The following is a 27,351-nucleotide window of genomic DNA, read 5'->3' on the forward strand; positions in this document are numbered from 1 at the left end:
GCAGCAGGTTCTGCAGGTTCTCAGTGCGTTCTGCTAGCCCTAACAATTTTGAAAATATTTGAATATTGGCTAACATTTACAAAATTTGCAATTTTTAAACTTCTAATTTTAATGTCCTTAAACCAGTTACTCATGCTGAACAAAATAACTTATAAATAACACTTCTCATATGTGTACATTACATCAGAATCACTTTTGAAACATTATTTTCTATTTGCTGGGAAGTTAGAAGGATTAACAGGATAAAAAATGGACTGTATGATATGTTGTAAATTTATTCTTTTTTGCTGATACCCCATATGTGGAGGAAAATTACTGTTTATGCACATGGAAGAGCTTGGAAAGGAAGAAGAACTAATTGACTTTTGGAGCGCAAAATTGACTGGAGTAGAGAGCGCTTGACATGTCGTGTTTGCAGAACCCCTAATGTGCCTAAACTGTGGAAACCACCCATAAATGACCTCATTTTGGAAACTACCCCTCTCAAGGAACTTATCTAGATTTGAAGTGAGCATCATGGGCCCACAGGTGCTTCTCAGACCTTTATAACTTTGTGCTGTGAAAATGAAAAATTACATTTTCCCTAAAAAAAAGTTGCTTCATCCTTAATTTTTTCATTTTCAAATGGGTAACAGGAGAAAATTAACAAGACAATTTTTTGTGCAATTTATCTTGAGTACACAGACACCCGTTATGTGGTTAAAAACTACTGTTTGGGCACACAATAGGACTCGAATGGGAAGGAGCACCAACTGAATTTTGGAGCGCAAGTTTGGCTGAAACAGATTATGGATGCCATGTCAAATTTGAAGAGCCACTGGCATGGCAATCATCAGAAACCCCCACAAGTGAATCCATTTTGGAAACTACATCTCTTGAGGAATTAATTTAGCTTTGTAGTCTGCATTCTCAGCCCTCACTATATTTTCCACTAAAATGTAATTGACCTGAAGTTTTCAATTTTCAAAAGGGATAATAGGCACAGTTCAAAGCTCAGAAGGGAAGGATCACCATATTGTAGTGCTGGAACAGTGCCATGTCACATTGGCAAAACCCCTGATTTGCCAGCAAAACACCCAAAACACACAAAACATCCATAAGTGACACAGTTTTACAAACTACATCACTCAATGAATTCATTTAGGGTTGCAGTAATCATATTGACAGCACGGGGGTCACAGAATTTTACACATTTGGACAGTGAAATAAAAATAATAAAATTTTGACCTCAAAAATTTAATTTTAAAGCCAGATTTTACTATTTTTACTGAACGTGGCAATAACCCATATGTGGCTAAACAGTGCTGATTTGTTACACGGCGAGACTTGGAAGAATAGGAGTGCTCTTGGAGAAGAAATTAGAAGAGTTTTTGGGCTCCATATACAGAGCCCCTCTAAGTGCCAGAGCAACAGAATCCCCCAAAGTGACACAAATTTTGGAAACTACACTCCTGTGGGAATTTATCTACATGTGCAGTGACAATTTTGACTCCATGGGTGCCAGAAACAAGCAGCCGTGAATGTGCCTGAGTGAAAATTGCAAATCTGCCTTTGTAGTGTCTGTACATTGTAGTGCTCTTGCAATATAGTGTCCATGCATTGTAGTACTCATACATTGTGCCCAGCTTGTCTTTCTGCAGACAAAGAACTCTAAATTAAGTAGGCTCTCATTGCTACAGAAATTTCAAACTCGGATGCTAACTGCGATTAAGGCACCCTGTGGCACTCTGAAGGGAAGGGGATATTTGGATTTGGGAGGTCAGAATTCAATGGATTTTTGGTGTATGTCGAGTAACCATAGCACGTTTCCTGAACCTTTGTTCTACCAGTAACATGGAGTCCCGCTATATTACCTTTGACAGATGACAAACCTGAGTGAGGACTTGCTTTTTAGTACTGTAGATTGAATTGAAGCTTTTATTAGAAACAGTTTACATAAAATGTTGGATCTCATTTATTCTGTGGTTTACACTGGTCACTTACATTGGGGTTCCCATCTAAATCTCCAAATTACATGCTTCAGATAAAATCTCCGAAGGATTCTGTCAAGCACAGTGTAGGAAAGACTAAGTGCAACACAAAGGGATGAGGGGAAGGGAGCCCAACACTAGGGAAGTGGGAAGTGAGGACCCTTAGGCAGATCTAAAGCAACCCTGTCTGCCCTAAAGATCCCTATACAGGTTCTGCACCTATCACCGAGAAGAAATCTAATCCCTGCCTGACCCTGGCAATAAGCCCTGCTTAGGGAAGGACAGTGTGTGCACTAGTCAATCCCCACTACAACTAAAGACAGCTGGGATTGACAAACAAAGGGGAACACTTATGTTGAGAGGACACAGAGAGGAATTACCGACATCCTCCAGCAGCACCAAATAGGAAGATAGCCAACTGCTATAGCTCCAAACCTCAACAGAAGAAAATGGAAATATCACCGGCGATTCCCAGAATGAACTAACCTGTTGTGAATTCTGTGGCAGAGCTCCCTCCTGTGGTCACAAGTGGTACTGCGGCTTCTGAGTTTCCTTCCTCAGGTGATGTGGTGAAGTCGTTAGGTGCTACTCTATTTGACTCCACCTAGTGCTTTGCTCCTGGCCTCCAGTCTATGTTCTAGTATTGGTCTTGCTTCCTCCTGGATCGTTCCTGTGGCCGTCTGCTCTGCATAAGCTAAGTTTTGCTTGTGTTATTTTTGTTTTGCTATTTTTTCTGTCCAGCTTGCTTAATTGGTTTTTCTTGCTTGCTGGAAGCTCTGGGACGCAGAGGGAGCACCTCCGTACCGTTAGTCGGTGCGGAGGGTGTTATGCGAGGCAATTCAGTATCACAATGGACATGGAGGTCAGAGCACATACAGTGATCTGACAATAACCCAAAATAATAGAACGAGCTCTGAGAAGTGGGAACTCTGCAGACCGCAATCCCTGATCCTCTCCAAACACAACTAGAGGCAGCCGTGGATTGCGCCTAACGCTACCTATGCAACTCGGCACAGCCTGAGAAACTAACTAGCCTGAAGATAGAAAAAATAAGCCTACCTTGCCTCAGAGAAATACCCCAAAGGAAAAGGCATCCCCCCACATATAATGACTGTGAGTAAGATGAAAAGACAAACGTAGGGATGAAATAGATTCAGCAAAGTGAGGCCCGATATTCTAGACAGAACGAGGATAGGAAAGATAACTTTGCGGTCTACACAAAACCCTAAAGAAAACCACGCAAAGGGGCAAAAAGATCCTCCGTACCGAACTAACGGCACGGAGGTACACCCTTTGCGTCCCAGAGCTTCCAGCAAAACAAATAGACAAGCTGGACAGAAAAAATAGCAACAAATAGCAAAGAAGCACTTAGCTATGCAGAGCAGCAGGCCACAGGAATGATCCAGAGAAACACAAGTCCAACACTGGAACATTGACAGGAAGCATGAATCAAAGCATTAGGTGGGGTTAAGTAGAGAAGCACCTAACGACCTCACCAGATCACCTGAGGAAGGAAACTCAGAAGCAGCAGTACCAGTTTCCTCCACAAACGGAAGCTCCCAGAGAGAATCAGCCGAAGTACCACTTGTGACCACAGGAGGGAGCTCCGCCACAGAATTCACAACAGTACCCCCCCCTTGAGGAGGGGTCACCGAACCCTCACCAGAACCCCCAGGCCGACCAGGATGAGCCACATGAAAGGCACGAACAAGATCGGGAGCATGGACATCAGAGGCAAAAACCCAGGAATTATCCTCCTGAGCATAACCCTTCCATTTAACCAGATACTGGAGTTTCCGTCTTGAAACACGAGAATCCAAAATCTTCTCCACAATCTACTCCAATTCCCCCTCCACCAAAACCGGGGCAGGAGGGTCAACAGATGGAACCATAGGTGCCACGTATCTCTGCAATAATGACCTATGGAAGACGTTATGTATGAAAAAAGAATCTGGGAGGGTCAGACGAAAAGACACAGGATTAATGACCTCAGAAATCCTATAAGGACCAATGAAACGAGGTTTAAACTTCGGAGAGGAAACCTTCATAGGAATATGACGAGAAGATAACCAAACCAGATCCCCAACACGAAGTCGGGGACCCACACGGCGTCTGCGATTAGCGAAACGTTGAGCCTTCTCCTGGGACAAGGTCAAATTGTCCACTACATGAGTCCAAATCTGCTGCAACCTGTCCACCCCAGTATCCACACCAGGACAGTCCGAAGACTCAACCTGTCCTGAAGAGAAACGAGGATGGAACCCAGAATTGCAGAAAAATGGCGAAACCAAGGTAACCGAGCTGGCCCGATTATTAAGGGCGAACTCAGCCAAAGGCAAAAAGGACACCCAGTCATCCTGATCGGCAGAAACAAAGCATCTCAGATAGGTTTCCAAGGTCTGATTGGTTCGTTCGGTCTGGCCATTAGTCTGAGGATGAAAAGCCGAGGAAAAAGACAAGTCAATGCCCATCCTACCACAAAAGGCTCGCCAAAACCTCGAAACAAACTGGGAACCTCTGTCAGAAATGATATTCTCTGGAATGCCATGCAAACGAACCACATACTGGAAGAACAATGGCACCAAATCAGAGGAGGAAGGCAACTTGGACAAGGGTACCAGATGGACCATCTTAGAAAAGCGATCACAGACCACCCAAATGACTGACATCTTTTGAGAGACGGGAAGATCTGAAATAAAATCCATAGAGATATGTGTCCAAGGTCTCTTCGGGACCGGCAAGGGCAAAAGCAACCCACTGGCACGAGAACAGCAGGGCTTAGCCCGAGCACAAATCCCACAGGACTGCACAAAAGAACGCACATCCCGCGACAGAGACGGCCACCAAAAGGATCTAGCCACCAAATCTCTGGTACCAAAGATTCCAGGATGACCAGCCAACACCGAACAATGAACCTCAGAGATAACTTTATTCGTCCACCTATCAGGGACAAACAGTTTCTCCGCTGGGCAACGGTCAGGTTTAATAGCCTGAAATTTTTGCAGCACCCGCCGCAAATCAGGGGAGATGGCAGACACAATTACTCCCTCCTTGAGGATACCCGCCGGCTCAGAAAAACCCGGAGAGTCGGGCACAAAACTCCTAGACAGAGCATCCGCCTTCACATTTTTAGAGCCCGGAAGGTACGAAATCACAAAGTCAAAACGGGCGAAAAACAGCGACCAACGAGCCTGTCTAGGATTCAAACGCTTAGCAGACTCGAGATAAGTCAGGTTCTTATGATCAGTCAATACCACCATGCGATGCTTAGCTCCTTCAAGCCAATGACGCCACTCCTCGAATGCCCACTTCATGGCCAGCAACTCTCGGTTGCCCACATCATAATTCCGCTCAGCAGGCGAAAACTTCCTGGAAAAAAAAGCGCATGGTTTCATCACTGAACAATCAGAACCTCTCTGCGACAAAACAGCCCCTGCTCCAATCTCAGAAGCATCAACCTCGACCTGGAACGGAAGAGAAACATCAGGTTGACACAACACAGGGGCAGAAGAAAAACGACGCTTCAACTCTTGAAAAGCTTCCACAGCAGCAGAAGACCAATTGACCAAATCAGCACCCTTCTTGGTCAAATCGGTCAATAGTTTGGCAATACTAGAAAAATTGCAGATGAAGTGATGATAAAAATTAGCAAAGCCCAGGAACTTTTGCAGACTTTTCAGAGATGTCGGCTGAGTCCAATCATGGATGGCTTGGACCTTAACAGGATCCATCTCGATAGTAGAAGGGGAAAAGATGAACCCCAAAAATGAAACCTTCTGCACACCAAAGAGACACTTTGATCCCTTCACAAACAAAGAGTTAGCATGCAGGACCTGAAAAACCGTTCTGACCTGTTTCACATGAGACTCCCAATCATCCGAGAAGATCAAAATGTCATCCAAGTACACAATCAGGAATTTATCCAGGTACTCTCGGAAGATGTCATGCATAAAGGACTGAAACACTGATGGAGCATTGGCAAGTCCGAATGGCATCACTAGATACTCAAAATGACCCTCGGGCGTATTAAATGCAGTTTTCCATTCATCGCCTCGCCTGATTCGCACCAGATTATACGCACCACGAAGATCAATCTTGGTGAACCAACTAGCCCCCTTAATCCGAGCAAACAAATCAGATAACAAAGGCAAGGGGTACTGAAATTTAACAGTAATCTTATTAAGAAGGCGATAATCTATACAAGGTCTCAGCGAACCATCCTTTTTGGCTACAAAAAAGAACCCTGCTCCTAATGGCGATGATGACGGGTGAATATGCCCCTTCTCCAGGGATTCCTTCACATAACTACGCATAGCGGTGTGCTCAGGCACGGATAAATTAAACAGTCGACCTTTTGGGAATTTACCACCAGGAATCAAATTGATAGCACAATCACAATCCCTATGCGGAGGTAGGGCATCGGACTTGGGCTCATCAAATACATCCCGGTAATCAGACAAGAACTCTGGAACCTCAGAAGGGGTGGATGACGAAATTGACAAAAATGGAACATCACCATGTACCCCCTGACAACCCCAGTTGGACACCGACATGGATTTCCAATCCAATACTGGATTATGGGCTTGTAGCCATGGCAACCCCAACACGACCACATCATGCAGATTATGCAACACCAGAAAGCGAATATCCTCCTGATGTGCAGGAGCCATGCACATGGTCAGCTGGGTCCAGTATTGAGGCTTATTCTTGGCCAAAGGCGTAGCATCAATACCTCTCAATGGAATAGGACACTGCAAGGGCTCCAAGAAAAACCCACAACGCTTAGCATATTCCAAGTCCATCAAATTCAGAGCAGCGCCTGAATCCACAAACGCCATGACAGAATATGTTGACAAAGAGCAGATCAAGGTAACGGACAGAAGAAATTTTGACTGTACCGTACCAATGGTGGCAGACCTAGCGAACCGCTTAGTGCGCTTAGGACAATCAGAGATGGCATGAGTGGAATCACCACAGTAGAAACACAGCCCATTCAGACGTCTGTGTTCTTGACATTCAACTCTGGTCAAAGTCCTATCGCACTGCATAGGCTCAGGTTTAAGCTCAGGTAATACCGCCAAATGGTGCACAGATTTACGCTCACGCAAGCGTCGACCGATCTGAATAGCCAAAGACATAGACTCATTCAAACCAGCAGGCATAGGAAATCCCACCATGACATCCTTAAGGGCTTCAGAGAGACCCTTTCTGAACATAGCTGCCAGCGCAGATTCATTCCATTGAGTGAGCACTGACCATTTTCTAAATTTCTGGCAATATACCTCTATCTCATCCTGACCCTGACAAAGAGCCAGCAAATTCTTTTCTGCCTGATCCACTGAATTAGGCTCATCGTACAGCAATCCGAGCGCCAGGAAAAACGCATTGATATTACTCAATGCAGGATCTCCTGGCGCAAGAGAAAATGCCCAGTCCTGAGGGTCGCCGCGCATAAAAGAAATAATAATCAAAACCTGTTGAACTGGATCACCAGAGGAACGAGGTTTCAAGGCCAGAAATAACTTACAATTATTTTTGAAACTCAGAAACTTAGTTCTATCTCCAAAAAACAAATCAGGAATAGGAATTCTTGGTTCTAACATAGATTTCTGATCAATAGTGTCTTGAATCTTTTGTACTCTTGCCGAGAGCTGATCCACAAATGAAGACAGACTTCTAATGTCCATCGCTACACCTGTGTACTGAACCACCCAAATGTCTAGGGGAAAAAAAAGACAAAACACAAAGCCAAGAAAAAAAAATGGTCTCAGAACTTCTTTTTTCCCTCTATTGAGAATCATTAGTACTTTTGGCTTCCTGTACTGTTATGCGAGGCAATTCAGTATCACAATGGACATGGAGGTCAGAGCACATACAGTGATCTGACAATAACCCAAAATAATAGAACGAGCTCTGAGACGTGGGAACTCTGCAGACCGCAATCCCTGATCCTCTCCAAACACAACTAGAGGCAGCCGTGGATTGCGCCTAACGCTACCTATGCAACTCGGCACAGCCTCAGAAACTAACTAGCCTGAAGATAGAAAAAATAAGCCTACCTTGCCTCAGAGAAATACCCCAAAGGAAAAGGCATCCCCCCACATATAATGACTGTGAGTAAGATGAAAAGACAAACGTAGGGATGAAATAGATTCAGCAAAGTGAGGCCCGATATTCTAGACAGAACGAGGATAGGAAAGATAACTTTGCGGTCTACACAAAACCCTAAAGAAATTTACGCAAAGGGGCAAAAAGACCCTCCGTACCGAACTAACGGCACGGAGGTACACCCTTTGCGTCCCAGAGCTTCCAGCAAAACAAATAGACAAGCTGGACAGAAAAAAAAGCAACAAATAGCAAAGAAGCACTTAGCTATGCAGAGCAGCAGGCAACAGGAATGATCCAGAGAAACACAAGTCCAACACTGGAACATTGACAGGAAGCATGAATCAAAGCATTAGGTGGGGTTAAGTAGAGAAACACCTAACGACCTCACCAGATCACCTGAGGAAGGAAACTCAGAAGCAGCAGTACCAGTTTCCTCCACAAACGGAAGCTCCCAGAGAGAATCAGCCGAAGTACCACTTGTGACCACAGGAGGGAGCTCCGCCACAGAATTCACAACAGGAGGGTCTTTTTGCCCCTCTGCGTGGTTGTTTGTAGGGTTTTGTGTTGACCGCAAAGTTATCTTACCCATCTTCGGTCTGTTCAGTAAGTTGGGCCTCACTTTGCTAAATCTATTTCATCTCTGCGTTTGTATTTTCGTCTCTGCTTACAGTCATTATATGTGGGGGGCTGCCTTTTCCTTTGGGGTATTTCTCTGAGGCAAGGTAGGCTTGTTTTTCCATCTTAGGCCTAGCTAGTTTCTCAGGCTGTGCCGAGTTGCATAGGGAGCGTTAGGCGCAATCCACGGCTGCCTTTAGTGTGGTTGGATAGGATTAGGGATTGCGGTCAGCAGAGTTCCCACGTCTCAGAGCTCGTCCTATGTCTTTTGGTTATTGTCAGGTCACTTTGTGTGCTCTGAACTTCAAGGTCCATTGTGGTTCTGAATTACCTAATCATAACACTAACCCCACCCTCATTCTTACATTCTGTACAGTTTGAGTGAGAGCTTTCTGTGCAAGTGGCACTGAATCGATGGCGAAAATGGGAATGGGCTCAGTTAAAGCACATAAACCAGCCTGTGAGTTCTGGCAAACTCAGCATCAAACATGCTGACTACAGCTCCACTGTCAACAAACTGAAATCTCCTCGTATTTGCTCTCCATCACCAACTCTGCTGTCAGGACAAACCTTGAACTGCAGGTTGATGATAGATGCACTCCTTGCTTATTCCACTCTAGACTACCCGGGGTTAAACATGTTTCCTTTTGTTAGGCTTCAAATGCCCCAATAACATGTCCCTTTTTTCCACAAAAAAATCCCACATCCTCTTTTTGCAATTTTAAAAATGTACAATGCAGAGGCAACCCCCTAACTGCATGGATTCCTCCACCCTCTCCAGTATGGGTTCAGTGCTAGACTGCTCCCCTTGCAAAGAGACAATACCCTGAAAAAGAGGCTCCAGAGAAAGTGGTCTTACTCACCTATCCCGAAGGTGTCTGTCAACATGTATAGCCAATGACATAGCGGCCTCCAAGGACTCAGGGGTTTCATATACCACTAAAGCATTTTTCAACATTTCAGTGAGACGCTAAAGAAATTGGCTTCTGAGAGCCGGGTCATTCCACTTAGTATCAGTTACCCACCTGCAGAATTCGGAGCTATACATTTCCACTGACCAATTCCTTTGCTGAAGGTGACACAACTTGGACTCAGCCAAGGTGACTTGGTCAGGGTCATCATAGATAAGAGCTAGAGCCCAAAAAATCCCCCACAGACTGGAGATAAATCAAATCCTGAGGCAAAGAGAAATCCCAGGACTGCAGATATGCCTGTAGTAGAAAGATCAGAATACCAAGTTTGCAAGCTTCCTTAAGCACAAAAAACTTGGCTTTTCCTCTGGACAACCTGTCTGGGAGGGCAACCTTGGGTTCAGGTTGGACTGGCTTACCTGCAGAAACCCCAACATCAGTGACCTGCAGTTGCTGTCCCTGCTTCTGAATCTCATATTGGAGGTCATTCACCTCCAGAGACAGACAGCATAGCTGCTCTGTCAGTCCTGCAACTGGATTCATACCAAGGGAGAAAAGTAAAATAACACATACACATGAAAAAAGACCAAACAAATTAAACCATGTGTCAGTTTTTCCCCTAAATATGCACCGCCGGTGATAATATCACACTCAGTGTATGAAAGACTAGGTGCAAGACAAAAGTATTACAGGAAGGGAGCCCAACACTAGGGAAAGGGGAGTTGTAACTTCTAGGCAGATCTAAAGTCACCCTGTCTACCCTATAGGTCCCTATATAGGTTCTGCACGTATCACTGAACAGGAACCTAACCACTGCCTTTCCCTGGCAATAAGCCCTGCTTAGGGAAGAACGGTGTGAGTATTAATCAATCCCCACTACAACTAAAGACAGCTGGGATAAGTGGAACAATTTTCTTGAGAAGACTCAGAGAGGTTACACAAATGTCCTCCAGCAGCACAAAAGAGTTAGATACCCGACTGCAATAGCTCCAAGCCTCAACATGGAAAATGTAAATATCACCGGCGATTCCAAGAAGCAGACAGGAAGTTTATAAACACCCAGTCCAAGTGCATCAATTAGAGCCAGGGGGAGGCTGTCACTGGGTTCAAGAGTCAGAAGGAATAGGAAGGTGTCAGCAAAGCCAACCACGGAGACCTTTTGCAGCCAGATGCTGTGCAACAGTCTGCAGCCTGAGCTGCACCCGTGACAGATCCATTCATTATAATGAGGCAGTATAATTACTCTGTACTCTATCTAGCCTCTGTTCAGCGGTGCCCTTCTTTTCGGAGGTGCACAGAACTGTGGTTGACCTTGCTATTATGCACATTTAAAATAATGGACACCACCAGATCATAGGTTAGATGGCAGCCACAGTGTCTCAGTTTACCTCATTATGTGGAATCTTACATCAGGGGTTCTGTCTCAGTCACATATTTCAGAGATTGACAGGGAAACTCCAGTGTCAGTGCTCAGAGTAGATCTCAGGATAAATGTGAGCCAAATCTTTGTGTGATGTTTGTGATGAACAAATCAACAGCAGGTGAATAATTGATTTAATCTATTTTTTTGTGCAGTATAAGTGATTAGTAGAGATGAGCGAGCACTAAAATGTTTGGGTGCTCGTTGCACAAACCAAGCAATTCCTAATGCTCTAATGCCCATTTCGAGTAATGAGTATAATGGGAGTCAATGGAAAGCTGGCATACCCTACAAAGAGGTCTGAGGGGCAGTGAAAATATTCAAATGGATGTAAAAAGTGTTGAATGGAAAGAGAACAGCATGGAGAAGACTCCTGGGGCATCTCTGACTCCCAGATTGCTGCTGAGAGCAATGGTGTTACACTTTTACACCACTTTAAGAAGTTACAATTACACAATCCAAACCAACGAGAAATTGCATTTTACAAGAAACACATTTCTTTCCCTGTTTAATGACTTGTATATAAAAGCAAAATTTAAAATAAGGTGCAAAAAAAATAATTTAAGAAGAACCAAATTTTTTTTTAATAAAAAATAGGAGATTTCAGTTTAATTTATGAAGGACGCAAGAACTACCAAAAATTAAGAACTTGATACACCCTGTTTTAGACATAAAAGAGGGTCTCATACACATTCTGCTCAAATTGTAATGTATTGGTACTCCTAGACTCATAAAGGCATGACTCATATGCACTTTTGAGGATTATATACCAATAAAATATACTCCAGACCAGGAAAAATGTATCTTTTAAAAGCAAGTGTTTTTGCTTGCACTTTTGATTGATTTGAGTGAAGTCAATAGTGAAAAATGCATTGCAAAAACGCACAGAGATTTGACATGCTGCAGATTATTTTCAGTATCAAATCAAAATTACAATGCAATGTGTGCACACAGATTTATCTGGCAATTAAACCTTCCCAAGAATATGCAATAAAATTCTATGGATGAACATCATATTATACCAATCAGTTTTTTATCATGTTTTTTTGAGGCTTATTTACCACTGAAATCTATCAAGAAAATGTGAAAAGTCTGTGAATGAGCAATATAATACCGAAAAATTTTTGAACAAGTTCATTGAGGCTAAAATAGCAACAATCTTTACCCAAAAATATGTAATACCTAAAGTATCAGGAATATAAAGCCGATGTTCTTCAGACCACAGAGTAGTCTATGGGTGAGAAATATAAGGGTACCAGCACACATTCGTTAAAATTTTAAAACCATTTCTGCATCTTTTGGCAGGAAAAATGCAGCTGCAGAAATATGAGTTTTTGGTGTATTTTTGCCATGGTTTTATCGCGTTTTTGTTTCTGCTTTTGGCCTGTGTTTGAGGTTGATTTCAGTGAAGTCAATGGTTAAAAATGGAGAGCAAAGATGCCCAGAGAACTGACATGCTGCAGATTATTTTCTGAGCCAAATCTGCAAGTCAAAAAGACTGAACGTGTGCATGAAACTTTAGGTATCTCATTCAGTTTGCTTGCATCAGGTTTTGTCACAAATCCGTGCAACAAAAGTGACAAAAAAACACTAAATCTGCAGTGTCTGCACACAGCCTAAAATTTGAGGCTTATATAGCAAAGTACTGTTCCCAAGAAGATCTAATACCTTATGGATGAGCAATATAATACTGATACATTTTTAACATGTTTTTTGAGGGTTATATACCAACAAAATATACCAAGAACATGTAATACTCTATGAATGAGCAATATAATACCAATACATTTTTGTGAGGTTTGTAGAGGCCTTTATAGCAATGAAATGTACCCAAGAATAGAGATGAGCGAACGTGTTTGGAAAATGTTCGCTAATCTCAATTTTGACATGAACACAGCATATTCAGATTTGTGTTTGCTTTCACAAGCATTTTTACTCTAAGTCATCAAAAGTCAGTCACAGTTTGGTAAATCATCCAAATAGCTCATAGCTAATCCATTTTGACCCCACGCAAGATCTCACCCCATGGGGTCAAATGATCACAAGAACGGTGAGCAAAAAGTCCCAGAACCACACGGGGACCTAGTGAATGACCTGCATAGAGCCGGGACCACCATAACCAAGGCTACCATCAGTAACACAGTATGCCACCAGGGAAACAAAACTCATCATGTTTGTAGGAGACAGAATGCTGAGTTGCATCCAAAGAACACCATACCTACTGTGAAGCATGGAGGTGGCAAAATCATGCTTTGGGGCTGTTTCTCTGCAAAGGGACCAGGACGACTGATCTGTGTACATGAAAGAATGAATGGGGCCATGTATCGTGAGATTTTGAGTGCAAACATCATTCCATCAGCAAGGGCATTGAAAATGAAATGTGGAAGGGTCTTTCAACATGATAATGATCCCAAGCACATTGCCAGGGTAACAAAGGAGTGGCTTCCTAAGAAGCATATGAAGATCCTGGAGAGGCCTAGCCAGTCTCCAGATCTTAACCCTATAGAAAATATTTAGAAGTATTTGAAAGTTCGTGTTGCCCAACAACAGGCCCAAAACATCACTGCTGTAGAGGAGATCTGCATGGAGGAATGGGCCAACATACCACCAACAGTGTGTGCCAACCTTGTGAAGACTTACAGAAAACATTTAACCTCTGGCATTGCCAACAAAGAATATATAACAAAATATTGAGATGAACTTTTGTTACTGACCAAATACTTATTTTCCACTATAATTTGCAAATTACTCTTCCCAAATCAGACAAGGTGATTTTCTGAATTTGTTTTCTCATTTTGACTCTCATAGTTGTGATCTACCTATGATGTCAATTATAGGTGTTTCATCTTTTTAAGTGGGAGAACTTGCTCAATTAGTGGCTGACTAAATACTTTTTTCCCCACTGTATATTTTTCTGCTGGTGAAGCTGTGTGGTTGCTTTTTTTTGTTGGACAAGAGGAGGCTTTCAGCATTTTTATTTACATACACCTTTTTTATAGCGTTTAATTCAACTTTTTGTTCAATGCTGTGATGAAAAAGCTCATTATTTTGCCAATTTTCTATGGTGTTTACTGAAGGGGTTAACTAGTGTGACAGTTTTATAAGTCAGGTCCTTCTGGAAGCGGCAATACCAAATATGTGTACTTTATTTGTAAATATTATAAATTTATGTATTTATTGGACGCATATTTTTCCTTTTTTTTGTTCTTTAATTTTTTATTTTTTTAATCTATTTTTCCAATTTTTAAAAACTTTTTCTTTTTCTTTTTACTCTTTTTCAACATTTCTTGCCCTGATCACTAATCTAATACTCTGCAATGCTTTTGTTTTGCAGGGCATTGTATCTGTGCATCACACACATACATGAGGCATGTCAACTCCTGCACTGAGCAGGAGCTTAAAGACCACCGTACCTGGGTGACCACGCTGCCATCTTTTGGCAATCGCATTATGCCGATCACTCTGTTATGCCAATCAATGTCACTGTCACTGCTGACAGCACAATCAGTGGGATTAAACACCAGTGATCATCGCTAACGCTCTCATATTGCGCTGACACACGATTTTTATCGTGCCTGCACTCGGAGTGAGCCTGCATGATCATCACCCCACATATGTAGTGAGGTGTTTAAGCTACGGTTCCACCAATTAATCTAACATTTTGAATATGCTTTCCTTTAAGGGCACTTATTAAGGCATTGGTGCAATGCAAAGGCTTATACTGAATTTGACCATTCAGTTATGAATGAATTATGGAAAGCTTCCATAAATCTGCTACATACATGGCTGACCTTAAGTACTCCAAAAGCTAAGAATAATACAGATTAAAAATTGCAGTATGTAGTATCAATACTATTTTATTATCCAGATAAACTTTACAGCATTTATTCTAAGTGTTGTATTGAATGGTGATACATTTTTTCCACAGTTTCCATTGACAAATTCGCATTCTTAAAGCAAAGAAAGATTCCTTATCATTCCAGCTCTATAAATGATTGCAATGCTGTAACATTGAAAGCTGAACAGAATAGGATATGTAGCCTTTTCCACTTACTGGTTGCTATTATCTGCTGTATGTAACAGTCTACTGCTTGTCACTGCTATCATTAAATGAAAAGTAATTCTAGTGGATACTGGTCTTCATAGATAAGTAACTACACTAAAGGGAAGCTAAAAACTAAAATAAGAAGTATACAGAGAATTCCTGATATACAAAATGTATTTTAAATTTTAAATTATTTTTGAAAACACAACATTGATATCTAATTAGTACATACATTTATATTATAGAAATTATTCATTTTAAATGTATATCTAAATAGCACATTTTATTATGGAAATATTTTATTTCAGATTTGTATATAAATGATAAATACATTTCTATAAAATAAATCATTTATTTCAGATTTACATCTAAACAATACATCAATTTCTGTGGGAAATCTTACGCTTTATATTTATTAAAATATAGCACATAAAATAAACCATAGCTTAAATTTAATTGTTTATTTTTCGTTTGTAGAGGTTAATGTTTGTAAAACCTGAATCATCACTTTCACACCGAGAAGTTTAATATGTAGGGTAACGTTTCATATTATTGTGTCTATGTTCCCAATTGCTTTAAGGTTATCTCATTCATGTCATGTGTCATATGGTCCATTCTAGCCTGCAACTTTGCTTCTTTATCTTTGAATGTTACTGCTTCCTCCAGTCTTAACCCCTTAGTGACAGAGCCAATTTGGTACTTAATGACCGAGCCAATTTTTACAATTCTGACCACTGTCCCTTTATGAGGTTATAACTCTGGAACGCTTCAACGAATCCCGCTGATTCTGAGAATGTTTTTTGTGACATATTGTACTTCATGATAGTGGTAACATTTCTTTTCGCCCACAAATTCTTATTTTCACAAGGGTAACAGGAGAAATTAGACCACAAAGGTTGTTGTGCAATTTCTTCTAAATACATGGATACCCCATATGTGGGGGTAAACCACTTTTTGGGCGCACCGCAGAGCTTTGAAGTGAAGGAGCGCCTTTTGACTTTTTCAATGCAGAATTGGCTGGAATTGAGATCGGACGCCATGTTGCGTTTGGAGAGCCTCTGATGTGCCTAAACAGTGGAAACCCCCCACAAGTGACACCATTTTGGAAACTAGACCCCTTAAGGAACTTATTTAGATGTGTGGTGAGCACTTTGAACCCCCAAGTGCTTCACAGAAGTTTATAACGTAGAGCCGTGAAAATAAAAAATCACATTTTTTCTACAAAAATGATTTTTTGCCCACAAATTTTCATTTTCACAAGGGTAACATGAGAAATTAGACCAAAAAAGTTGTTGTGCAATTTCTCCTGAGTACATCGATACCCCATATGTGGGGGTAAACCACTGTTTGGGTGCACCGCAGAGCATGGAAGAGAAGGAGCGCCGCTTTACTTTTTCAATGTAGAATTGGCTGGAATTGAGATCGGACGCCATGTCGCGTTTGGAGAGCCCCTGATGTGCCTAAACAGTAAAAACCCCCCACAAGTGACACATTTTGTAAACTAGACCCCTTAAGGAACTTATTTAAATGTGTGGTGAGAACTTTACGTTACAAACTTCTGTGAAGCACCTGGGGGTTTAGAGCCGTGAAAATAAAAAATCGCATTTTTTCTACAAAAATGATCTTTTTGCCCCCAAATTTTTATTTTCATAAGGGTAACAGGAGAAATTAGACCACAAAAGTTGTTGTTCAATTTCTCCTGAGTATGTCAATACCCCATATGTGGGGGTACCCACTGTTTGGGCGCACCGCAGAGCTTGGAAGTGAAGGAGTGCCGTTTTACTTTTTCAATGTAGAATTGGCTGGAATTGAGATCGGACGCCATGTCACGTTTGGAGAGCCCCTGATGTGCTTAAACAGTAGAAACCCTCCACAAGTGACCCCATTTTGGAAACTAGACCCCCCCCAAGGAACTTATCTAGATGTGTTGTGAGAACTTTGAGTGCCCAAGTGCTTCACAGAAGTTTATAATGCAGAGTTGTGAAAATAAAAAATATTTTTTTTCCACAAAAAAGATATTGTAGCCCCCAAGTTTTTATTTTTACAAGGGTAACAGGAGAAATTGGACAGCAATACTTGTTGTCCAATTTATCCCGAGTATGCTTATGCACCATATGTGGGGGTAAACCACTGTTTTGGAGCACAGCAGAGCTCGGAAGGGAAGGAGCACCGTTTTGGAATGCAGACTTAGATAGAATGGTCTGTGGGTGTTATGTTGCATTTGCAGAGCCCCTGATGTACCTAAACAGTAGTAACCCCCCACAAGTGACCCCATTTTGGAAACTAGGCCCCCCAAGGAACTTATCTAGATGTGTGGTGAGAACTTTGAATGCCCAAGTGCTTCACAGAAGTTTAGAATGCAGAGTCGTGAAAATAAAAAATATTTTTTTTTCCACAAGCAAGATTTTGTAGCCCCCAAGTTTTTATTTTCACAAGGGTAACAGGAGAAATTGGACCACTAATGTTGTTGACCAATTTATCCCGAGTACGCTGATGCCCCATATGTGGGGGTAAACCACTGTTTGGGCGCACGGCAGAGCTCGGAAAGGAAGGAGTGCCGTTTTGGAATGCAGACTTTGACAGAATGGTCTGTGGGCATTATGTTGCGTTTGCACAGCCCCTGATGTACCTAAACAGTAGTAACCCCCCACACGTGACCCCATTTTGGAAACTAGACCCCCAAGGAACTTATATAGATGTGTGGTGAGAACTTTGAATGCCCAAGTGCTTCACAGAAGTTTATAATGCAGAGTCGTGAAAATAAAAAATATATTTTTTTCCACAAAAAAGATTTTGTAGCCCCCAAGTTTTTATTTTTACAAGGATAACAGGAGAAATTAGACCACAAAAGTTGTTGTCCAATTTATCCTGAGTACGCTGATGCCCCATATGTGTGGGTAACCCACTGTTTGGGCACACGGCAGAGCTCAGAAGGGAGGGAGCACCATTTGACTTTTCGAGCGCAAAATTGGCTGTCGTGTTTGGAGACCCCTGATGTACCTAAACAGTGGAAACCCCCCAATTCTAACTCCAACCCTAACCCCAACACACCCCTAACCCTAATCCCAACCCGATCCATAATCCTAATCACAACCCTAACGATAATCACAACCCTTACCCCAAAACAACCCTAATGTCAACCCTAACCGTAACCCTAATCAAAACCCTAAATCCAACACACCCCTAATCCTAATCTCAACCCTAACCTCAAACCTAACCCTAATCCCAATACACCCCTAATCCCAACCCTAACCTTAGCCCTAATTCCAAACCTATCCCTAATCCCAAGCGTAACCCTAATGCCAACCCTAATCCAAACCCTAACCCTAATCCCAACTCTAACCCTAACTTTAGCTGCAACCCTAGGCCTAACTTTAGCCCCAACCCTAGCCCTAACCTTAACCCTAAATTTAGCCCCAACCCTAACCCTAGCCCTAAATTTAGCCCCAAACCTAACCTTAGCCCTAAGGCTACTTTCATACTTGCGTCGTTAGGCAACCATTGCAATCCGTCATTTTGGACAAAAACGGATCCTGCAAATGTGCCCGCAGGATGCGTTTTTTGCCCATAGACTTGCGTTGCCGACGGATCGCGACGTGCACTGGATCAGCTGTGTTTTGGCGGACCGTCGGCACAAAAAATCGTTCAATGTAATCTTTTTTTGTACGTCGTGTCCGCCATTTCCGACCGCGCATGCGTGGCCGTAACTCCGCCCCCTCCTCCCCAGGACATAGATTGGGCAGCAGATGCGTTGAAAAACTGCATCTGCTGCCCACGTTGTGCACAATTTTCATAACATGCATCGGTATGTCGGGCCGACGCATTGCGACGGCCCCGTATTGACGCAAGTGTGAAAGAAGCCTAACCCTAAATTTAGCCCCAACCCTAACCCTATATTTAGCCCCAACCCTAACCCTATATTTAGCCCCAACCCTAACCCTAAATTTTGCCCTAACCCTAGCCCTAACCCTAACCCTAGCCCTAGCCCTAACGCTAGCCCTAACCCTAGCCCTAACCCTAACCCTAACCCTAGCCCTAAGCCTAACCCTAATCCTAGCCCTAACCCTAGCCCTAACCCTAACCCTAGCCCTAGCCCTAACCCTAACCCTAGCCCTAACCCTAGCCCTAACCCTAACCATAGTAACATAGTAACATAGTAACATAGTTAGTAAGGCCGAAAAAAGACATTTGTCCATCCAGTTCAGCCTATATTCCATCATAATAAATCCCCAGATCTACGTCCTTCTACAGAACCTAATTGTATGATACAATATTGTTCTGCTCCAGGAAGACATCCAGGCCTCTCTTGAACCCCTCGACTGAGTTCGCCATCACCACCTCCTCAGGCAAGCAATTCCAGATTCTCACTGCCCTAACAGTAAAGAATCCTCTTCTATGTTGGTGGAAAAACCTTCTCTCCTCCAGACGCAAAGAATGCCCCCTTGTGCCCGTCACCTTCCTTGGTATAAACAGATCCTCAGCGAGATATTTGTATTGTCCCCTTATATACTTATAACCCTACTAACCCTAATAACATACTAACCGTAGCCCTAACACTAACCCTAACCCTAATTTTATCCCCAACTGCTTTCTCAGATGGCGACAGATGGCGGGCGCACTGTGCATGCGCCCACCATTTTGGTTCTCAAAGAAGACGTCGGCGGGCAGGAGAGGACGCAGGAGGACCCAGGGACACCGGTAAGTATAATAGGGTCCCCGAATCCCCATATTTCTCTGTCCTCTGATGTGCGATCACATCAGAGGACAGAGAATTACACACCACTTTTTTTGCGATCGCCGGTAAACAGTTAATTACCAGCGATCGCAAAACAGGGGTCGGTATAACCGACCCCGATCATGTCCTCCCGGTGCCGGCGATCGCAAAAGCGGGGTTGGTAAAAAAAAACCCGAATCATGTTCTCTGGGGTCTCGGCTACCCACGGCAGCCGAGACCCTGGAGAAAATTGGACTCTGGGGGGCGCTATTTACTTTTTCCACAGCTGTGGTTTAAATTAAGAGACACCACATCAAAACCCTGTCATGGGCAGCCCATTCTCCAGACCTGAACCCCATTGAAAACCTCTGGAATGTAATCAAGAGGGTGATGGATAGTCACAAGTCATCAAACAAAGAACTGCTTAAATTTTTGTGCCAGAAACAGAGTGAAAGACTGATGGAAAGTATGCCAAGACGCATGAAAGCTGTGATAAAAAATCATGGTTATTCAACAAAATATTGATTTCTGAACTCTTCCTGATTTTACATTGGCCCATTTTAATTTTTGCAATTTTTAAAATTTAATAGATTAAATAATATTTTTTGCCTAAAATATAAAGGAAATGTGTCATCTTCAACTTTAGACCTTTTAATGATCAATTTATCTTCAGCTTGTTTAACTGTTCACAATAACTAATTTTGACAAGGAGTGCACAAAATTTTACATGCAACTCTAAGTCACCTACATATGAAGAGATAAATAAATGGTCTTCTGCTGAATTTTGTTAAGCTTATGACTATATTACCCCTTTTATCCTGGTCTATGATCACAACCATCTTGTCTTCTTTTTTAAATTTTCTCACCTACTCAGGGCATCCTCGCACACCACACACAGAAATCGATGTGCCACTGATACTCAGCAAGTTATGAACAATTTACTTTCATCATCTACCCCAATCTCACCCATTTACTGTCCTAGCATAGCTTTGACACATTATAATAAGGGTTTGGAAAGTACTCTTTCTGTGGAGAAAATCACATTTTTCATAATACTTCATTCATTGCTATATTATGCTGAAACTTATACATCTACCCTCTCTCACTTCATCAAGTTATATTTTCTTCTTTGAACTGGTCGCAAAATAAGTTTCCAGGCTTCTTTCTTCTATTTACCCTTCAACCTTCTGCAGTGACCATATTGCTTTATCTTAATAAGACATTTTCCCTTTCTTTCGGTATCTTTCCTTACTCTTTCACATTTGCAATTATAAACCCTCTGCTAAAAAAAATCCCTCCACCTCAACTGCTCGGCTAATTACAGATCACACTTATCTACCCTTCATTTATAAATTCTTTGAACTCTTTTAGTCAATACTTGTCTAATCTGCCATCTTTTGGATACATTTTTTCTTGACCCTTTGCAATCTGGTTTCCAGTCTCTAGCGATTTAACAGTAAAATTTAATGGTCACTACTCTACTCCCTTCTTATTCTCCTTTCATTCCTCTGCAGGATTTCACATTGTGGATCACCACTTTCTTTTCACTATGCTTCACTATATTGACCTAAAGAATTCTGCTCTCTCTTGGTTGTGAACTCTCTCACTGCCCCATCAGTGTTTCATTTACAAACACTTATTTTACTTTTCTTCCTCTCAGGTGTCAGTACTAGGTCCCCTCCTCATTTATCTATACACCGCCTTTATTGGAAATATCAGTTTGGATTTGAGTACCATCTACATGCTGATGACATCCATTTATAGACCTGTTCTGATATGACTCCTATATTATTACAAAATATGAGATATTTTCTGTCCAATGTGTCTAACAATGTCCTCATATCTGAAGCTGAATTTTTACAAAACTAAGCTAAACTATGCGTGTTTCCTCTTTATTTTAACCTATCAATATCCAATAATCTCATTTCCATGTGTGATTGGGTTATACTTGATTTGAATCTTTCCTTCACACTCTATTATTCAATCAATGGGTTGATTGTGATTTGTAGGATCGCTACTTCCAACAGGTGACGCTGTGGAGTTCAAGCTCTCTTTTTCTCGGAAGAGGCAAGTTGCATATAGAATCATCTGTTTTCTTACATTTGAAATGGCAAAAATGCTTACTTTCTTCTTGGCACTTGTTTGGACACCTGCAATTCTCTCCTAATCTTTATCCCTCTCACTAAAGTCTCCTCTCTACAATCGATCCTGAATGCAACAGCCAAGCTTTTATTTCTGATCAGCTCCTACACTGTTGTCTCCAATCTGTTCAAATCATTGCACTGATTGCCCAACCGCTATACAATGCAACATAAAATTAGTACACTCACCCACGAAGCTGTCAACAACCATACATCTCCTTCCTCAAATCTGTCCAGCACCCTATTCATGTACCCCCTTCTGCAAATATTAACATCTTTCTTTAATCTCAACCTCTTGCTCTAATCTCCTAGACTTCTCTTATGCCGCGCCAATTACCCGGAAAATTCTCTCAGGCAATCTGGTTATTTCCCAGTATCCACGATTTTAAGTGTACCCTAAAAATCATATCTCTTTAGAAACGCCTATAATCTTCTCTCACTAATCAAACAAATCCCTGCTCTCTCTTCATAAATTTTCCTCAGGATCTCGTATATTTGAAGATTTGTAAAATAGCTCTTTGTATCTATACTCATAGGCATTCTGGCTGAGGACGTAATCATGAAGCTTTACTTGAACACACCTAATTATAAAGATGACTGGACCATGTAAAAATGCAATATTTTATTGATCATGGCTATGGTTATTGCAGCTTAAGCTTAGACCATATCCTAAAAATGTAACTGTTATGACAGTAAAGCAACTTACTTGGGAAAAGAGGTAACACACTAAAACTACAATTGAGAATGCCGGTTCCTGTACAAATAAGAGATCCTGACCCCGCAGTCCTTAGTGTACTTGCATGAGCTGAGATAACCCTAACCACAGACTAGACAATTGCAACTTGGACCTATGCTGTTTGAAAGGCTGTTAAACACCTCATATTTGTCCTAAGTAGCAGAGGGCAGAGCAGAGTGCAAATTATCTACAGAAGGGAAAGTGTGCTGAATTAGAAAGAAATCACAAAGTGAGTAAAACAAACCACAAAATACAAAATAAAGGATTCAGTACACACCGTTAGAGAATAGGCTGCATACTTCCTAAAAAGAAACAGAAGATAGGTGCAGGGTTGTCAGGAAATCCACAGGATTCCCTGACCGCTGCCACCAATATGTCACGATTCACACCGTGACCTGTTATGATCCAGTAACCTTGGAGCTGCATGAGAACTTTCACTGGAGAAGGTGGCCACTATACTGACCACAATCCTGAACTTAACACAGCAACTAGAAGTAGCCGTGGAGTGTACCTAACACACCTAGATACCTCGTCACAGCCGGAGGACTAAATACCCCTAAAGATGGAAATAGGAATACTATCTTGCCTCAGAGAAAATCCCCAAAGGATAGACAGCCCCCCACAAATATTGGCGGTGAGTCGGGGAGGAAAAAACATACACAGGCAGAAAAACAGGATTTAGCACAGGAGGCCACTCTAGCTAGATAGGACAGGATAGGACAGAGTTCTGTGCGGTCAGTATTAAAACCCTTCAAAAACATCCACAACAGAATATACAAAAAACTTCCTACATCTAACTAAAAGATGTAGGAGCGTAAATCTGCAACTCCAGTGAATCCTACAATCAGAGCAGGAATAAAACTGAAACAAGCACACAGCAGTGTGCCACAGATACAAAAACCAAACACTTATCTTTGCTGAATTTGGCAGCAAGCAGGAGAAGCCAGAAAGTGATCCAACACTTCACAAGGAACATTGACAACTGGCAAGGGCTAAAGAATCCTGCACACCTAAATATACCAGTCAGAATTGTAATCATCCGATACACCTGGCCAGGACTGTGACTCAGAGACAACTGCATTCCCACCTACAACCACTGGAGGGAACCCAAGAGCAGAATTCACAACAGTACTCCCCCTTGAGGAGGGGACACCGAACCCTCACCAGGGCCCCCAGGACGATCAGGACGAGCCAGATGAAAGGCACGGACCAAATCAGCAGCATGGACATCAGAGGCAAAAACCCAAGAATTATCCTCCTGGTCATAACCCTTCCATTTGACCAGGTACTGAAGCTTCCGCCTCGAAAAACAGGAATCCAAAATCTTCTCAACAACATATTCCAACTCCCCATCAACCAACACAGGGGCCGGAGGATCAACAGAGGGAACAACGGGCTCCACATATTTCCGCAACAAAGATCTATGGAAGACATTATGGATAGCAAAAGAGGCCGGAAGCGCCAGTCGAAAAGACACCGGATTAATAATCTCAGAAATCCTATAAGGACCAATAAACTGAGGCTTAAACTTAGGAGAAGAAACCTTCATAGGAACATGACGGGAAGACAACCAGACCAGATCCCCAACCCGAAGCCGGGAACCAACACACCGACGATGATTAGCAAAACGTTGAGCCTCCTCTTGAGACAACACCAACTTGTCCACCACATGATCCCAAATCTGCTGCAACCTGTCCACCACTGAATCCACACCAGGACAGTCAGAAGGCTCAACCTGCCCAGAAGAGAAATGAGGATGAAAACCAAAATTACAAAAGAAAGGCGAAACCAAGGTAGCAGAACTAGCCCGATTATTAAGGGCAAACTCGGCCAATGGCAAGAAGGCCACCCAATCATCCTGATCAGCAGACACAAAGCATCTCAAATAAGTCTCCAAGGTCTGATTAGTTCGCTCGGTCTGGCCATTTGTCTGAGGATGAAATGCAGAAGAAAAAGACAAATCAATGCCCAGCCTAGCACAAAAGGCCCGCCAAAATCTAGAAACAAACTGGGAACCTCTGTCGGACACAATATTCTCCGGAATACCATGCAAATGAACCACATGCTGAAAGAACAATGGGACCAAATCTGAAGAGGAAGGCAATTTAGGTAAGGGCACCAAATGAACCATCTTAGAGAACCGGTCACAAACAACCCAGATAACAGACATCTTCTGGGAGACCGGAAGATCAGAAATAAAATCCATTAAAATATGCGTCCAGGGCCTCTCAGGGACTGGCAATGGCAAAAGCAACCCACTAGCACGGGAACAACAAGGCTTGGCCCGCGCACAAGTCCCACAGGACTGCACAAAAGAGCGCATATCACGTGACAATGAAGGCCACCAAAACGACCTACCAACCAAATCTCTGGTACCAAAAATGCCAGGATGACCGGCCAACATGGAACAGTGAACCTCAGAAATCACTCTACTAGTCCATCTGTCAGGAACAAACAATTTCCCCACAGAAGAGCGGTCAGGTTTGTCAGCCTGAAATTCCTGAAGAACCCGTCGTAAATCAGGGGAAATGGCAGAAAGGATCACCCCCTCTTTCAGAATACCGACTGGCTCTAAGACCTCAGGAGAATCAGGCAAAAAACTCCTAGAGAGGGCATCAGCCTTAATATTCTTAGAACCCGGAAGGTACGAGTGTTGTGAATTCTGTGGCAGAGCTCCCTCCTGTGGTCACAAGTGGTACTTCGGCTGATTCTCTCTGTGAGCTTCCGTTGGTGGAGGAAAGTGGTACTGCGGCTTCTGAGTTTCCTTCCTCAGGTGATGTGGTGAAGTCGTTGGGTGCTGCTCTATTTGACTCCACCTAGTGCTTTGATCCTGGCCTCCAGTCAATGTTCTAGTATTGGACCTGTTTCCTCCTGGATCGTTCCTGTGGCCTGCTGCTCTGCATAGCTAAGTTCCGCTTTGCTATTTTGTTTGCTGTTTTTTCTGTCCAGCTTGTCTATTTGTTTTTTTCTGCTTGCTGGAAGCTCTGGGACGCAGAGGGTGTACCTCCGTGCCGTTAGTTCGGTACGGAGGGTCTTTTTGCCCCCTTTGCGTGGTTTTTGTAGGGTTTTGTGTTGACCGCAAAGTTACCTTTCCTATCCTCGCTCTGTTCAGTAAGTCGGGCCTGACTTTGCTAAATCTATTTCATCTCTACATTTGTCTTTTCATCTTAACTCACAGTCATTATATGTGGGGGCTGCCTTTTCCTTTGGGGTATTTCTCTGAGGCAAGGTAGGCTTATTTTCTATCTTCAGGCTAGCTAGTTTCTCAGGCTGTGCCGAGTTGCATAGGGAGCGTTAGGCGCAATCCACGGCTGCCTCTAGTGTGGTTGGAGGATTAGGGATTGCGGTCAGCAGAGTTCCCACGTCTCAGAGCTCGTTCTATGTTTTTGGGTTATTGTCAGGTCACTGTATGTGCTCTGACCTCTATATCCATTGTGGTACTGAATTACCTTATCATAACATACGAGATCACGAAATCAAAATGGAAAAAAAACAAGGACCATCGAGCCTGTCTAGGATTCAGCCGTTTAGCAGACTCGAGGTAAATCAAATTCTTATGATCGGTCAAGACCACAATACGGTGCTTAGCTCCCTCAAGCCAATGACGCCACTCCTCAAATGCCCACTTCATAGCCAACAACTCTCGATTGCCGACATCATAATTGCATTCAGCAGGCGAAAACTTACGGGAAAAGAAGGCACACGGTTTCATTAAGGAACCAACAGGTTCACTCTGAGACAAATCGGCCCCTGCCCCAATCTCAGAAGCGTCAACCTCAACCTGAAACGGAAGAGAAACATCCGGTTGGCGCAACACTGGAGCAGAAGTAAATCGACGTTTAAGCTCCTGAAAGGCAGAGACAGCCGCAGAGGACCAATTCGCCACATCAGCGCCTTTCTTCGTCAAATTGGTGAAGGGTTTAACCACGCTGGAAAAATTAGCAATGAAACGGCAATAAAAATTTGCAAAACCCAAAAATTTCTGAAGGCTCTTCACAGATGTGGGCTGAAACCAATCATGAATGGCCTGAACCTTAACCGGATCCATCTCTATAGACGAAGGAGAAAAAATGAAGCCCAAAAAAGAGACTTTCTGCACCCCAAAGAGACACTTAGACCCTTTCACAAACAGGGCATTGTCACAAAGGATCTGAAATACCATCCTGACCTGTTGCACATGAGACTCCCAATCATCGGAAAAAATCAAAATATCGTCGAAATATACAATCAAGAATTTATCAAGATAAGTCCGGAAGATATCACGCATGAAGGACAGAAAAACAGATGGAGCATTAGAGAGTCCGAATGGCATCACAAGGTATTCGGGCGTATTAAACTTTGTTTTCCATTCATCACCCTGCTTAATACGAACAAGATTATATGCCCCTCGAAGGTCAATCTTGGTAAACCAACTAGCTCCCTTAATCCTAGCAAACAAATCGGAAAGCAAAGGTAAAAGGTATTGAAACTTGACCGTGATTTTATTCAAGAGGTGATAATCTATACAGGGTCTCAAGGAACCATCTTTTTTAGCAATAAAAAAGAACCCCGCTCCCAACGGTGAAGAAGATGGCCGAATATGCCCTTTCTCCAAAGACTCCTTAATATAGCTCCGCATGGCGGTATGTTCAGGCACAGATAGATTAAAAAGTCGACCCTTAGGAAACTTCAGCCTGGAATCAAGTCAATAG

General features: G+C 42.6%; 1 protein-coding gene across 1 annotated transcript in view; it reads left to right on the forward strand.

Moving 5' to 3' along the window:
- Window positions 1–27,351, forward strand: part of GALNTL6 (polypeptide N-acetylgalactosaminyltransferase like 6) — a 3,161,254-nt gene that overhangs the window by 794,217 nt on the left and 2,339,686 nt on the right. The window lies entirely within an intron of this gene.

The sequence above is a fragment of the Ranitomeya imitator genome, chromosome 1 (assembly GCF_032444005.1).
Source record: "Ranitomeya imitator isolate aRanImi1 chromosome 1, aRanImi1.pri, whole genome shotgun sequence".
In the NCBI taxonomy this organism is placed as follows: Eukaryota; Metazoa; Chordata; class Amphibia; order Anura; family Dendrobatidae; genus Ranitomeya; species Ranitomeya imitator.